General features: G+C 46.8%; 1 long non-coding RNA gene across 3 annotated transcripts; it reads right to left on the bottom strand.

Annotated features, from left to right (window-relative positions):
* Positions 1–3,104: 3,104 nt before the first annotated feature.
* On the bottom strand, positions 3,105–11,034 carry LOC112547703 (uncharacterized). Of its 3 annotated transcripts, XR_012904590.2 has the most exons (5): positions 10,570–11,034; positions 9,582–9,726; positions 7,507–7,551; positions 7,143–7,344; positions 3,105–4,601 (listed from the first exon to the last, which is right to left on the bottom strand). It is a non-coding gene; the product is annotated as an uncharacterized LOC112547703 (long non-coding RNA). The 3 variants fall into 3 exon arrangements; XR_012904591.2 differs by lacking the exon at positions 7,507–7,551; XR_012904593.2 differs by lacking the exons at positions 7,143–7,344; positions 7,507–7,551.
* Position 11,035: the final 1 nt, after the last annotated feature.

The following is an 11,035-nucleotide window of genomic DNA, read 5'->3' as shown; positions in this document are numbered from 1 at the left end:
CGATGCCTATCCCATGCCCCGAGTAGATGAGTTCCTAGAATGGCTGGGGCAGGCACAGTACCTTTTGACTATTGATCTTACAAAGGGGTATTGGCAAATACCATTGTCACCTGACTCTAGGGGGAAGACCACGTTCACCACACTGTTTGGCTTGTACCAATTTATCACTATGCCGTGCCATTTGGGCTCCACGGGGCCGCCGCCATGTTCCAGAGACTGATGAACCGGGTTCTATATGAACATCGACAATACACGGCTGCATATATCGACGATATTATTATTTTTAGTACATCTTGGCCGCAGCACTTGCAGCAGGTGGAAGGCATACTCCAAGCATTGGCAGAAGCCAGGTTAACAGCTAATCCAAAGAAGTGTCAGTTCGGTCATCAGGAAGTATTCTAATGGGGTACACCGTAGGAAGAGGACAATGGAAGTCATTGGTCGATAAAGTAGGTGCCATACGGGACTACTCCCCTCCTCCCCCCCGGTCAACAAAAAGGCAAGTACAGCAGTTCCTTGGGTTGGCAGGGTATTACCGCCGATTTGTGGCAGGGTTTGCGACACTGGCAGCCCCGTTGACAGACTTGACACGGAATGGACAACCCCAAAAGGTACGATGGACTGAACGGGCATGCAGGCCTTTCGGACGCTGAAAGAACATTTAGTGAATGCCCCAGTGTTAATACAGCCAGATTTTTCAAAACCATTTATACTTCAAACAGACATGTCGGAGGTAGCGCTGGGGGGGTGTTAGCACAGGAAGTGGGGGGAAGGGATCACCCCATATTGTGTATAAGTTTTTTCCCCAAGAGCGGAATTACACAACAATAGAGAAAGAGGCTCTAGTGGTGAAGTGGGCCGTAGACATGCTCTGTTATTATCTTCTAGGAGATGGGTTCCTGTTAATCACAGACCACGCCCCACTTAAGTGGATTCAGACTATGAGAAGTACCAACGCCAGGGTCATATGCTGGTACCTGGCGCTACAGCCGTACTGTTTTAAGATGGTCCCCCGCCTGGGGCGGCTCAGTAAAATGCAGACTTCTTGTCGTGTATCGCGGAAAGGTGAGTCAGGAGGAAAGGCCAAGACACATCTTAAGGGGGGGGGGAAGAGTGTGACGGGGTAAGGAAACCCCATACTAGCAGGGAGACCCCTGAGAGGGCGGACACGGGAGAAGGCCGGGCTCTCACCAGCATGGTGGGAGGAAAAGCAGCGGCTGGCGCAAACTGCGAGAACACCAGCGCACGCACATCCACGGACCAAGACACCGCCGGTGCATGTGCATCCAGGGTGGGAGGGGGGCTGATGCTGGGACGCAAGGTGCCGTTCCCGGAAGTAAGGGGTGGCTCAACTGAGCAGGGAACAGCAGGGATTGGATGGAGACGGGAAGACCCATAAGAAGGGCACAGCAGGCCCAGAGAGGGGGGGCATCCGGAGGCGGGGAGGTGGGGCCACTCGGACCCAGTGAGCAGCCCAAGGACAAGCCTGCAGCTGGGTGAGGCCGTAGGTGGTGAGGAAGCAACCCACGGCTGGCAAGTGGAGCCTGCGGGCTGACGAGTTGCGGCGGACAGCCCCATTAGTCAGGTTGGGGAAGAAACTTCCCACCTTAGGGCCCTGGGTTGGGACCTGGAGAGAGTGCGGGCCCAGGTCCCCCTCACTCCCCTCAGCAGAGCTGGTGTTTGTGTGGTATGTGGCTTAGGGAATAAAAAACCCTGAGGTGACGTCGCGGGCCAAAAAGTGAGGTTGAGCCCCGTTGGGGAGAAGGGAAGACGGAACCCCTAAAGGGGGGTGCAACCCAGTACACAGGGCCACTCCAAGATTTTGGAAATATCTTCCTTCCATGATATTAATGGAGATGTGGGGTCTGGGATGGAGGTGGGATGCGAAAGGGAGCTTGGGGTAAGGGACCAGGGTGTGGGAGGGAGACGGGATTCAGGGAGAGAGTTGGGATGAAGCAGGTGGTTGTGACCTAGGGCAGAGGACTGGAATGCAGGGGTTTGGGATGTGACCTAGGATAGGAGGGGATTGTGATCCAGGGCAGCAGATTGGGGTGCCAGATCTGGGAGGGGGTATGGGTGTAGGAGGGGGACAGAGGGTTTGGGTATGTTGAGTGGGGGGAGGGGCAGAGAGTTGGGGCAGGATCAGGCTGGAGTATCAGAAGCAGGCTGTGGCCAAGAGACTTACTTGTCAGCTGCCAAACTAGCCTGGCTACCTGCAGAGCTTAAAACATTTCCCAGCCAGCCAGCCTGCTTGCCAGGCCATGTGCTTCATGAATAACTGAGCCCAGGAGAGAGGGCGTGATTCTTCTTAGCTGCCTGTTATTCTAAAAAGCAGCTGCCATTGGCCGGTTTCTGCCAGAAACTGGCCAATGGGAATGTGCTTGGGGGCAGGGTGGCTCCTAAAACTTCCTCCCTTCCTTCCAGTTTTAAAACAGAAACGGAGCCCTTCAGCGGTGTTTCTGCACGGCATGCGGAGCAAGCTGGGGAGCCTGCCGGGGCTCTCCGCTGCTTCCACGGGCCAGATCCAGTGGCTTGGTGGGCTGGATCTGGTCCATATTTTGCCCAGGCCTGATCTATATGGTGTTTGGTCCTGCCATGAGTGCAGGAGACTGAATTTAATGACCCTTCAAGGTTCCTTCCAGTTTTATGATGATTCCACCAGGTCTGGCATGTCTCAAAGTCCTTGAACTCCTTCCAGCAAGATTTTGCCCTCTTGGTTAACAATTTTGTAAGTTTTCAGATCAAGTACCCCTTTAGTCAATTTAAGCTCAGTCTTCATACCAAACACCTTTCTTTGTCCCCTCTGGAAATCAGTCTGACCTAATATATACAAATATCTACAGGAGGTGGCATCACTTTGGAATTGTTTTCCTGTCCCAGGATTTGCAGCAATCATTTCTCAGACTGTAGCTCCTGGGAGAAAACTCAGTAAACCTACCCACTAAAGTAGGAACACAATCTAAGTTAAAGGCTCAAAAAAGATGCATGTAACATTTATAAAGTTCATACAGTAATCCCAAAGATATGCCTGTGTTAGTCATATCAGCCACAACGGTCTTACATTTTATGCTCCCATGTATCTTTGCCAAATCTTGACAGACAGGTACTGATCAACCCTTGGGTAACAAATTTTCTTGCTAACCAACTTATTTATTATTTGTATTATTGTAATACATAGGAGCTACAGTGATGTAGCAAGACTCCATTGTGGTTGGTGCTGTACAGAGAGAGAACAAAAAGACAGTCTCTGCCCCCAAAGAGCTTACAATCTATTACTCTGGAAAAAGAAAGCTAATCTTTCACTGTTTCATTTTAAATGACAATGAACACCACAGAAATAATTAGAAAGATCCATCTTTGATAACATTTCATGTATGATGAGCTGGCAACTGATACAAGATAATTTGAAGATCTTCTGTATGTTCTAATACTGCACAGACTAAGTTAATAAAAATGAACTCACACTACGAAATAAAATAGCAGGCACAGGAAGCATTCAAGGCAACTTCACATCCATTCTCTTAAAACACTTGAGGGATTGGGAGAAAACATATCCCCTATTCTAGTTTTAAAAATCTAAAGTGCTTTAGCTGAGTGCATTAAAAATTCCACCATCAAGCTAATTTAGGGGGAGTTCCCTGCCTCTAAAACAATCATGCCCTATCTTTCCTTACCCGGTATAAACTGCTGTATCATTCTTGCTAACCCTGACCTATTTTGGGACCTCCTAAGTCTCTAAAGAGCACATTTGTTGTCTTCCAAATGGAGCAGATTGAATCAAATTACTGTAAAATTGTGGGGAAGCACTTCACCCACATTCCCTCCTTTGTAAACAGTACCCAATCTGAACAGTACACACACTATATTCAGTATAGTTCTCAGAATCAGAATAAAATATTTCCAGTTAAATGTACCTACTTCCATTTGCTAAGCAGTGTTGCTTCTGTCCTTGGATATGAGAAAGCATTTTTTTTTAAATGGAAAAGAAATGCAAAGCAATTTCAGTTATATCCCTCCTCTCTACAAATGCATGACCCCTCAGCACCTATCCCGGATCAGACCTATATTTGCAGCCGTTGTGGCAGGACCTGCCTGTCCCGCATAGGCCTCGTCAGCCACCAGCGTGCCTGTAGAAGACGTGGATTTCCTTCCTAGATCTTCGTTCGCGAAGCCAAGTCATGATGATGACAAATGCATGCACCTTTGGGATAGAAAGTTTAACCTCAAACAGAAAGGAAATTTTCTCTGGAAACATGTGTAAATAGATGAATCCCTTCTTTTCTATACATCAAAGATTTCATCTGCAAAATGGTTTGACAACTGCAAAGAGAAAAAAAACAGATTTTTTAAAAATGATGCTTCTGATTTGTTGTAAGAAGCTGTGAAAAAAAAAACCCAGCCAGCTGGCAGTCACATGATGTAACTATCGCAATCTCATTCTATGCTGCCATTTTGCAAGGAAAGTTTTTGGTAGAGACTAAGGTGTAGGGATCAGCATAAACTGTTTATTGGTCTTTACAGTGCACCACATGCAAATAATTCATTCTTACACCTTTTTCCATCTCCAAATGAAAGAACAGCTTCTGATCAACATGAAGCACCTGCAAAAAAAAAAAAAATTAAATTAAATAAAAACTATGGAACCCATCCTCTATGAGGAAAAAAGTCCCCAATTCCCAATAATTTAACATCTGAGACTCAGTTTCCTATGCTGAACATTAGGAAATCCACCCGCTGCTGGGTGGAAGGCTTAACTTCTGAACATCTAAAAAATCCCTTCTTCAAATGACATCTGATTGCAAGCTCAAGGCCTTACTTTCTTGAGGTCAGTGGCACTTTCCACAGGGGCCAGGAACCACTCATGTGGAGCTCACTGCAAGAATGAGGCCTTCAATTCCTTAATGGAGGTTCCAGAGACAGATTACACAATTAAAAAAAACTACCCTTTTATTATAATCTTAAATATCTAGGAGCACGAGCAGCAAAGGAGTGAAGAATTATCTGGAGGAGTTAAGCAAAAACACAGGCAGGAGACCTATTACTTGGAACATTTAAAAATGGACTGGAGGAGGCATTAAAGAAGAAACTGTAAGGTGCATTCCTGCCATGAACACCAAAAAGTGGAGATGGACCAAGGGAAAGTTACTTTGTAATTTTGTTTTTATGAAGATGACAGGATTCTTGCTTTGAGTCTCCTTCCTTCAATATAAGTCTTGTGGGAAACCCCCTTAACTCTGTAGATCTGAGTTAACTGTGAGCCTGCTGGAGGACTCCGCATACTGAGCATTCAACAGCACAGGTATGCCAGGGGCTTTAGAATGCTCCATTCAGATCCTCTCAAGAGGGAGAAACAAGCTCCCCAACCTCAAGCAACTATGAGACCAGATGAACAAGCACTTTTCTACCAGCTTTTCTACTTCTTTCATTACTTTCTTTAATAGCCCGAGGAATGCAAGAAAGACAGGTGAGCAATACAGCTCAAGAATGTGACCTTTAACCTGAGGGAGAAGTAGTTCCGTGAGATTCCTGCCTTAATCTATCTTCAGAGAAGTTTTACTTTTTCTGAAGATATCAACAATGCAGGATGTTCACCCAGAACAAGTAGCTCAAGGGATACCCTAATTAGAATTAGGAGCATATTGTTACCAAAAATGACAAAACCACCTCAGGTTCCCAACGAGAGGTTTCTGACTGTTTTGTTGAGGTGTGATGCATCAGCTACTTCTAAGATGGGTATTGGCCAACCCCGAAGCCACACAAATTTTAAGCGGGAAGAGAGCTGGAGTTCCTGGTTTCAGAAATCGTTTCCATCAGAAAATGAGGGACTGAAGAGGGAACCTCTCATAGTAATGTTTCATAAAAGCATTAGGAATGAAGCACACAGTTGTGGTGAACCCTATCTATAAACATTCACCTGAAGAAATGGCTTGTGCCCATAAAAACTCATGATAACCTCTACATTTTTGTTAGTTTCTAAGGTGCTGCAGGACCATTTGTTGTTTTTTAAATTTTTTTCTGTCTATAAACAAAACATCCTTGCAACTGAGAAAAGGTAGCTGCTCTACCCGTTTGAGCTTTGATACAATTCTCTAACTACAGGCTCACAGGATTACAGCAGTGATTAAGGTAACCAGACACCTCTTGAAAGGGACCCTTGTTGAATACGTAATTTTCAGCTGCTATGTAATACTCTATAATAATGTTAAGAATACTGAGATGTAACAATTATACAAATCCTATGTACGATGTGGACAGGAAGGGAGAGTTGCTGTGTATTGGAGTTATTGTTTGATTTTAGGGAGATTAATTTTATTGATGTTATAATAAAGGTTATAGCTCACCAATTAATCTGATCAGAAGATAATAAGATTCTTGTCCCAGGATCAAGCTACACAAAGTTTTGCAAGGACTTTTGGGATTTATGACAAGACACTCACATTGAGAACAAAATACAACTTTGGAGACTAGTTTGAAGATAAATGTAAGAGTCAAATGGAAAAGAATGACAAAGGAAATGATTGTTCTAGAAGTACATGTGGTATTATTGTAAAATTTACTGGATTAACCTGCTCACACCCTTTCCTAAGAACCTGTGGTATGACACAAAGGATCTGCCTCACTTCTGGCATGCTGAAAGAATCCGATTGTCCAGGTTCCAGTGGAAGATAAAGAATTTAAGAGATGCTAGAGAGCTAGAAATCTATAGAAAGACCAAAGAGATTAATTTAAAGCTTGACTAAAAACTAGCCAGCTACTAACATGGTATACCTATATAAAAGGCATGCAGCCTGACACTTATGTGCCCACCTTCTCTGTCCAAACTTAATTTCCTCATCCACAAAATACAGTAGATTTATGTAACCCTTCTTCCAGGTGGAATTTTCAGCAACAAGGGCCGTGTCAATATCTGGGGTTACCTTTTCAACAATGCATCACAAAACTAGCTCAAGCTCCCACTCAGTAATCTGGGCCAATTACATACCATTCCCTGAATGCTTCTAAGAGGCAATATTTCCCTCAGACTGCACAGTCTGAGTGCAGAAACGAAGCTTTTAATAAAAGGAGGGAATTAACCTAGCATTAATTTGGGGAAACATCACAAGCAGGATTCATAAACAGAAAACCATAAGGAAAAGACCCACCTCAAAGTACATTGAACAATGTCCTTTTGCCAAAAGTTGCCAAGTCCAACATCCACCCAAAACACTGCTACCAAGGTCATTTTCATAGCTTGTTGCTTTTGCCAGATTTCAGCTCTCTTACGGCCCTCTGCTGGCTCTCTTTTTTCATTGCATCAAACAAGTAGTTTTCACAGTCAAGGCACTTGCAGATCTAACTCCCACCCTAGAATAATAGAGCTGCAAAAGACCTTAGGAGATCATAGTGTCCAACCCCCTGCCCTAATCATTATCATTTTTCATTGCTGTTTGGATGTTATTTTCAACCTCCACTCCAACTCAATGATACCAGCCTTCATCATCCGCTTGTAAATTTTTAAACAAGTACCTTTATGATTTCCCCCATGTGGTCCCTCACAAATGGGTAGAGCTCCTGTAAACATCCATAAAGTCGTCTAATTATTCTCCTTCACATTTCTCCTCTTTTGCTGTGATGCCTGTAAAAAGCTTGTCAACATCTAGGCATCTAGTACATTGAGACCTCTGCCTGCCAATACAGGCCATTGAGACCAATACAGGCAGTCCCCGACTTACGCGGATCCGACTTATGTCGGATCCGCACTTACGAACGGGGCTTTCTCGCCCCGGAGGTTGACGTGGCGGATTGCTACCTGCGAGCTCCGGGGCGAGAAAGCCCCGTTCGTAAGCTGCTCCGGTGCCCCTGGTCTGCTGGAGACCGTCTCCAGCAGACCAGGGGCACCGGGCGGGTTCCCGTGCTTCTGAGGCTTTGCCAGAGCAAAGCCTCAGAAGAGCGGGGAACCGCCGCTGCTGCGGCTTCAGTCCCGGTGCCTGTGGTCTGCTGGGGAGCCTCCAAGAGGCTCTGGGAGACAGACCCATAGTCTCCTATAGACAACCACCTAACCTCAAGATGATTCTTACCAACAACCACAGGACATACCACAGTAATACCAACCCTGGTACCTTCCCTTGCAACAAACCAATAAACCAAAATAAAGAAAAATACCCTGATCACGACTAGATACACTTTTTCCCCTTTATTTACTTACAGTCCCTTCCTGGTTCAGTCCACTTCCATGTGCCAAATTCCTTAGAGGCATGGTAGTCCTGCCTGGGTTTACATGGTTCTGTGTCTTAACTTCCCCACACAAAGAAAGCAGGCAATGTATCTTATACAATTCAATTTTCAACACTGTATCTCCATTGGTTCTTCTGCCCCATCCCCCCCGAACAACCTTGCTAGCTATCTGGCTACGTCTACATTGGCAAGATTTTGCGCAAAATCTTGCCACCTGTCTACACTGGCTGCGAGTACTTGTGCAAGAACACTGACGTTCTAATGTATAAAATCAGTGCTTCTTGCACAAATATTCTGATGCTCCCGCTCAGGGATAAGCCCTCTTGCGCAACTGTTCTTGCGCAAGAGGCAGTGTAGACAGGCAACATCAATTTCTTGCACAAGAAAGCCCGATGTTTAAAATGGCCATCGGAGCTTTCTTGCGCAAGAGAGCATCTACACTGGCATGGATGCTCTTGCGCAAAAGCACATCTTTTGCGCAAAGGCACATGCCAGTGTAGACGCTCTCTTACTCAAATACTCTAACGTAAAAACTCTTGCATTAAAGAGTATTTGCGCAAAATTTTGCCAATATAGACGTAGCCTCTGAGTTTAACCTCTTAGCCACCAGGTGCTGGCCAGCACTCCCCCATCCATCACACGTCCTCTCTATTTATCTATATAGGCCCCCTTTTCTCTTTTTCCACCCACCACTCCAGCTCCACCCAGAAACTCTCACACACTGCTCCTCAGCCTCTCAGACACCCCTCATTATTCACCCTTCAACCACTTCTTCCAGACACTTACCACTACTCCTACCCCTCCCACTCACACCCACTGCTCCTGCCAATCCCCCATCACCACACTTTTCCATTCCACCCACTGCTGCTGCCCCTCCCATTTACCTGTAGTAAGATGAGGGCCTGAAATAAAAGCCCATGTAGCACAGCCCTGGCTTGAGGCTTAATTAACAATGGACAAAACTTGGCTAACATAAAGCAAAGCTAAACAGTGAAAAAGAGGCAGGCCCCTGCTCACAAAAGTTGGCACAAACAGGACTGAAAGTGTAAAACACTAACTGGCAATAGGCCCAGGTGTAGAGCAGTAACTGATAATAGGTACCAACTTTAAAACAGGAATTGGTACTGGTCATAAGTTTAAAGCACATTCCAAAAGGATGGTATCATCAGCTCATTAAAAAAGACCTTAGTACCCACACTCCCCACAGATTCAGACTCAGGTTCAGGAAAGGGTCTAAAATGACATAATGATGGATACAGATGATCTAATTAAACCACAACTGAACTGAGTCCATTGTTACAGGTACATATGCGTAGTGGGTGAGTGGAGTCTTACTGACTATTACCATACTTTGCTTAACAACAAACCTGGTCAGGCACCTTCCATCCTTATTTGATTTGTGGTCTTTAGGAGTTCTCTTGGAGTCTGCTGGGTTGACTAATTGTGCGAGTCAATGCGGTTCACGTGATTGAGCACACACGCCTTCTGGTTATTATCAACGGAGCCAGAGACCTGTCAGAACACCACTACAGTAAATCCTGACCTACTACATTTGTGACTTTACTACACCAACTGTCAAATTGCAAACCTAAACACTGCTGCCTCATCTCTCTCTGAGGCTATGTCTACACTACATGGATCTATCGGAAAAAGGTACGCAAATTGTGTACCTTTTTCCAACAGTTTTTCTGGAAGAGGCTTTTCTGAAATTTACACTGGGCCAAATTTTGGAAAAGCCTCCTCTTTCGGAAGATCCTTTCTTCGGCTTCTGAAAGAGTGCGTCTGCTCTTCCACACAAAAAAGTGGAAGAGCAGATGCGTTTCCTGGACGCGGTGGAGTTTTTCCGGGATACATTTGGAGTGCAGATTTAGGGAAGGCTTGGGGTTGGTGCAGATGGCTGAGGTGCAGAGAGGGTGCGGGGCACAGGCTGTGAGCAAGAGTTTGGGTGCAGGAGGAGGTGGGTGGCTGGGGTTCAGGCTCTAAGAAGGGGCTCAGGTCTGTGGATGGGGTGCAGGTTCTGGAAGGGAGCATAGGTTCAGGAAGAGGCCCAGAGCTAGGACAGGGGTCAGGATGCAGGAAGGGGCATGGAATGCAGACCTTGGGAGAGAGTCGGTGTGCAGGAAGGGGTAAGTGGCTGGGGATTGGGGTGCAGGTTAGTGTGTGGGGTGCAGGCTATAGGAGAGTTGGGGTGCAGGAAGTAGTGCAGGGTGCAGGCTATAGCAGAGTTGGGGTGCAGGAATCAGTACAGACGATAGCAGAGTTGGGGTGCAGGCTATAACAGAGTTGGGGTGCAGGAAGTGGTGCAAGATGCAGGCTATAGCAGAGTTGGGGTGCAGGAAGTGGTGCAGGATATACCAGAGTTGGGGTGCAGGAAGCAGTGGAGGGTGCAGGCTATAGCAGAGTTGGGGTGCAGGAAGCGGTGCGGGGTGCAGCAGAGTTGGGGTGCAGGAAGCGGTGCAGGATATACCAGAGTTGGGGTGCAGGAAGCAGTGCAGGGTGCAGGCTCTAGCAGAGTTGGGGTGCAGGATGCGGTGGGGGTGGAGCAGAGTTGGGGTGCAGGAAGCGGTGCGGGGTGCAGCAGAGTTGGGGTGCAGGAAGCGGTGCGGGGTGGAGCAGAGTTGGGGTGCAGGAAGCGGTGCAGGGTGCAGCAGAGTTGGGGTGCAGGAAGCGGTGCAGGGTGCAGCAGAGTTGGGGTGCAGGGTCGGGGAGGGGGCTCAGGGCTGCTGCAGGAGCGGCGAGGCAGCCCGGCAGCGCTTAACTCAAGCCCACGCCCCCTCACAGTCCCCCGCGCCGCTCCGCGCGCCCCGCCGCCTCTTTCCCG

This window comes from Pelodiscus sinensis, chromosome 6, assembly GCF_052426305.1.
Source record: "Pelodiscus sinensis isolate ZL-2025 chromosome 6, ASM5242630v1, whole genome shotgun sequence".
In the NCBI taxonomy this organism is placed as follows: Eukaryota; Metazoa; Chordata; order Testudines; family Trionychidae; genus Pelodiscus; species Pelodiscus sinensis.
This window is presented reverse-complemented; position numbering and strand designations above follow the sequence as displayed.